This window comes from Arachis hypogaea, chromosome 10 (assembly GCF_003086295.3).
Source record: "Arachis hypogaea cultivar Tifrunner chromosome 10, arahy.Tifrunner.gnm2.J5K5, whole genome shotgun sequence".
NCBI classification, from domain to species: domain Eukaryota; kingdom Viridiplantae; phylum Streptophyta; class Magnoliopsida; order Fabales; family Fabaceae; genus Arachis; species Arachis hypogaea.
This window is the reverse complement of record NC_092045.1, coordinates 103,342,785-103,348,007: the sequence shown is the minus strand read 5'-3', so window position 1 is coordinate 103,348,007 and position 5,223 is coordinate 103,342,785. Positions and strand designations below refer to the sequence as shown.

The 5,223-nt window shown below is 41.8% G+C and overlaps 1 non-coding gene across 1 annotated transcript; it reads left to right on the top strand.

Annotated features, from left to right (window-relative positions):
* The first annotated feature begins 4,182 nt into the window (after positions 1–4,182).
* On the top strand, positions 4,183–4,290 carry LOC112719305 (small nucleolar RNA R71). Its single transcript, XR_003161611.1, has one exon. It is a non-coding gene; the product is annotated as a small nucleolar RNA R71 (small nucleolar RNA).
* The last annotated feature ends 933 nt before the right edge of the window (positions 4,291–5,223 follow it).

Sequence of the window (5,223 nt, the reverse complement as noted above, 5' to 3'; positions counted from 1 at the left end):
TTTCAGATTGTGACTCAGCTTTGCTAAAGTCCCCAACTAGAGGTGTCCAGGGTTCTTAAGCACACTCTTATTGCCTTGGATCACAACTTTATTTTTCTTTCTTTTCTTTCTCTTTTTCTCTTTTTTTTTTCGTTTTTTTTTTTGAATAGTAATGCTTTTTCTTGCTTCAAGAATCATTGTAATGATTTTTCAGATCCTCAGTAACATGTCTCCTTTTTCATCATTCTTTCAAGAGCCAACATTCATGAACCACAAATTCAAGATACATATGCACTATTTAAGCATACATTCAGAAAACAAAAATATTGCCACCACATCAAAATAATTAAACTGTTATAAAATTCAAAATTCATGCAATTTTTTCCTTTTCAATTTAGCACGTTTTTATTCAAGAAAGGTGATGGATTCATAGAACATTCATAGCTTTTAGGCATAGACACTAAGACACTAATGATCACAAGACACAAACATAGATAAACATAAGCACTAAAATTCGAAAAACAGAAGAATAAAGAACAAGGAAATCAAGGAACGGGTCCACCTTAGTGATGGCGGCTCTTTCTTCCTCTTGAAGATCCTATGGAGTGCTTGAGCTCCTCAATGTCTCTTCCTTGTCTTTGTTGCTCCTCCCTCATGATTCTTTGGTCTTCTCTAATTTCATGGAGGATGATGGAGTGTTCTTGATGCTCCACCCTTAGTTGTCCCATGTTGGAACTTAATTCTCCTAGGGAGGTGTTTAGTTGCTCCCAATAATTTTGTGGAGGAAAGTGCATCCCTTGAGGAATCTCAGGGATTTCATGATGAGTGGGGTCTCTTGTGTGCTCCATCCTCTTCTTAGTGATGGGCTTGTCCTCATCAATGGGGATGTCTCCCTCTATGTCAACTCCCACTGAATAACAGAGGTGACAAATGAGATGAGGAAAGGCTAACCTTGCCAAGGTAGAGGACTTGTCCGCCACCTTATAGAGTTCTTGGGCTATAACCTCATGAATTTCTATTCCTTCTCCAATCATGATGCTATGAATCATGATAGCCCGGTCTATGGTAACTTCGGACCGGTTGCTAGTGGGAATGATTGAGTGTTGTATAAACTCTAACCATCCTCTAGCCACGGGTTTGAGGTCATGCCTTCTCAATTGAACCGGCTTTCCTCTTGAATCTCTCTTCCATTGGGCGCCCTCTTCACATATGACTGTGAGGACTTGGTCCAACCTTTGATCAAAGTTGACCCTTCTAGTGTAAGGATGTTCATCTCCTTGCATCATGGGCAAGTTGAACGCCACCCTCACACTTTCCGGACTAAAATCCAAGTATTTCCCTCGAACCATAGTAAGATAATTCTTTGGATCCGGGTTCATACTTTGGTCATGGTTCTTGGTGATCCATGCATTGGCATAGAACTCTTGAACCATTAAGATTCCGACTTGTTGAATGGGGTTGGTAAGAACTTCCCAACCTCTTCTTCGGATCTCATGTCGGATCTCCGGATATTCACCCTTTTTGAGTGAAAAAGGGACCTCGGGGATCACCTTCTTCAAGGCCACAACTTCATAGAAGTGGTCTTGATGCACCCTTGAGATGAATCTTTCTATCTCCCATGACTCGGAGGTGGAAGCTTTTGCCTTCCCTTTCCTCTTTCTAGAGGTTTCTCCGGCCTTGGATGCCATAAATGGTTATGGAAAAACAAAAAGCAATGCTTTTACCACACCAAACTTAAAAGGTTTGCTCGTCCTCGAGCAAAAGAAGAAAGAAGAGAGTAGAAGAAGAAGAAATGAGGGGAAAGGGAATGGCTTTTGTTTTCGGCCAAGAGGGGGAGAAGTGGTGTGTATGTTGTGTGAAAATGAAGGAGTGAAGGAGGGTTTATATAGGAGAGGGGAAAGGTAGGGTTCGGCCATTTGAGGGTGGGTTTTTATGAGGGATGGATGTGAGTGGTGAAGAGAAGGATGGGATTTGATAGGTGAAGGGTTTTTGGGGAAGAGGTGTTGAGGTGATTGGTGAATGGGTGAAGAAGAGAGAGAGTGGTAGGGTAGGTGGGGATCCTGTGGGGTCCACAGATCCTGAGGTGTCAAGGAAAAGTCATCCCTGCACCAAATGGCAAACAAAATCACGTTTTTAGCCATTTCTGGCGTTAAACGCCGGGCTGGTGCCCATTTCTGGCGTTAAACGCCAGCTTCTTGCCCATTTCTGGCGTTTAACGCCAGTCTGGTGCCCCTTTCTGGCTTTAAACGCCCAGAATGGTGCCAGACTAGGCGTTAAACGCCCAACAGCTAACCTCACTGGCGTTTAAACGCCAGTGGGTGCGTCCTCCAGGGTGTGCTATTTTTCTTCCTGTTTTTCATTCTGTTTTTGCTTTTTTTCATTGATTTTGTGACTTCTCATGATCATCAACCTACAAAAAATAACAAAATAAAATAGATAAAATATAACATTGGGTTGCCTCCCAACAAGCGCTTCTTTAATGTCAGTAGCTTGACAGAGGACTCTCATGGAGCCTCACAGATATTCAGAGCCATGTTGGAACCTCCCAACACCAAACTTAGAGTTTGAATGTGGGGGTTCAACACCAAACTTAGAGTTTGGTTGTGGCCTCCCAACACCAAACTTAGAGTTTGACTGTGGGGGCTCTGTTTGTCTCTGATTTGAGAGAAGCTCTTCATGCTTCCTCTCCATGATGATAGAGGGATATCCTTGAGCCTTAAACATAAGGGATTCTTCATTCACTTGAATGATCAACTTTCCTCTATCAACATCAATCACAGCCTTTGCAGTGGCTAGGAAGGGTCTGCCAAGGATGATGGATTCATCCATGCACTTCCCAGTCTCTAGGACTATGAAATCAGTAGGGATGTAATGGTCTTCAACTTTAACCAGAACATCCTCTACAAGTCCATGGGCTTGTTTTCTTGAATTGTCTGCCATCTCTAGTGAGATTCTTGCAGCTTGTACCTCAGAGATCCCTAACTTCTCTATTACAGAGAGAGGCATGAGGTTTACACTTGACCCTAAGTCGCACAAGGCCTTCTTGAAGGTCATGGTGCCTATGGCACAAGGTATTGAAAACTTCCCAGGATCCTGTCTCTTTTGAGGCAGTTTCTGCCTAGACATGTCATCCAGTTCTTTGGTGAGCAAAGGGGGTTCATCCTCCCAAGTCTCATTTCCAAATAACTTGTCATTTAGCTTCATGATTGCTCCAAGGTATTTAGCAACTTGCTCTTCAGTGACATACTCATCCTCTTCAGAGGAAGAATACTCATCAGAGCTCATGAATGGCAGAAGTAAGTCCAATGGAATCTCTATGGTCTCAGTTTGAACCTCAGATTCCCATGGTTCCTCATTGGGGAACTCATTGGGGGTCAGTGGACGTCCATTGAGGTCTTCCTCAGTGGCGTTCACTGCCTCTCCTTCCTCCCAAAATTTGGCCATGTTGATGGCCTTGCACTCTCCTTTTGGATTTTCTTCTGTATTGCTTGGGAGAGTACTAGGAGGGAGTTCAGTAATTTTCTTGCTCAGCTGACCCACTTGTGCCTCCAAATTTCTGATGGAGGACCTTGTTTCAGTCATGAAACTTTGAGTGGTTTTGATTAGATCAGAGACCATGGTTGCTAAGTCAGAGGTATTCTGCTTAGAACTCTCTGTCTGTTGCTGAGAAGATGATGGAAAAGGCTTGCTATTGCTAAACCTGTTTCTTCCACCATTATTGTTATTGAAACCTTGTTGAGGTCTCTGTTGATCCTTCCATGAAAGATTTGGATGATTCCTCCATGAAGGATTGTAGGTGTTTCCATAGGGTTCTCCCATGTAATTCACCTCTTCTATTGAAGGGTTCTCAGGATCATAAGCTTCTTCCTCAGATGAAGCCTCCTTAGTACTGCTTGGTGCATTTTGCATTCCAGACAGACTTTGAGAAATCATATTGACTTGTTGAGTCAATATTTTGTTCTGAGCCAATATGGCATTCAGAGTGTCAATCTCAAGAACCCCTTTCTTCTGACTAGTCCCATTGTTCACAGGATTTCTTTCAGAAGTGTACATGAATTGGTTATTTGCAACCATTTCAATCAGTTCTTGAGCTTCAGTAGGCGTCTTCTTCAGATGAAGAGATCCTCTTGCAGAGCTATCCAAAGACATCTTGGATAGTTCAGAGAGACCATCATAGAAAATACCTATGATGCTCCATTCAGAAAGCATATCAGAAGGACACTTTCTGATTAATTGTTTGTATCTTTCCCAAGCTTCATAGAGGGATTCTCCTTCCTTCTGTCTGAAGGTTTGGACTTCCACTCTAAGCTTACTCAATTTTTGAGGTGGAAAGAACTTTGCCAAGAAGGCATTGACTAGCTTTTCCCAAGAGTCCAGGCTTTCTTTAGGTTGTGAGTCCAACCATGTCCTAGCTCTGTCTCTTACAGCAAAAGGGAATAGCATAAGTCTGTAGACCTCAGGGTCAACCCCATTAGTCTTGACAGTGTCACAGATTTGCAAGAACTCAGCTAAAAACTGATGAGGATCTTCCAGTGGAAGTCCATGGAACTTGCAATTCTGTTGCATTAGAGAAACTAATTGAGGCTTGAGCTCAAAGTTGTTTGCTCCAATGGCAGGGATAGAGATGCTTCTCCCATAGAAATCGGGAGTAGGTGCAGTAAAGTCACCCAGCACCTTCCTTACATTGTTGGCATTGTTGTTTTCGGCTGCCATATGTTCTTCTTCTTTGGAGAATTCTGTCAGGTCCTCTAAAGAGAGTTGTGCTTTGGCTTCTCTGAGCTTTCTCTTCAAGGTCCTTTCAGGTTCAGGATCAGCCTCAACAAGAATGCCTTTGTCTTTGCTCCTGCTCATAAGAAAGAGAAGAGAACAAGAAAATGTGGAATCCTCTATGTCACAGTATAGAGATTCCTTGAAGTGTCAGAGAAAAAGAAGAGTAGAAGACAGAAGTAGAAAATTCGAACTTATCAAAGGAGATGGAGTTCGAATTTTGCATTAAGGAATAGTGTTAGTCCACAAATAGAAGGATGTGAGAAGAAGGGAAGTGATTTTCGAAAATTAAGTAAAAATTTTGAAAACATTTTTGAAAAACATTACTTAATTTTCGAAAATGAAAGTGGGAAAGAAGTGAAGTGATTTTTGAAAAAGATTTTAAAATTAGAAATCAAAGAGATTTGATTGAAAATTATTTTGAAAAAGATGTGGTTAAGAAAATATGATTGGTTTTAAAAAGATGTGATTGAGAAG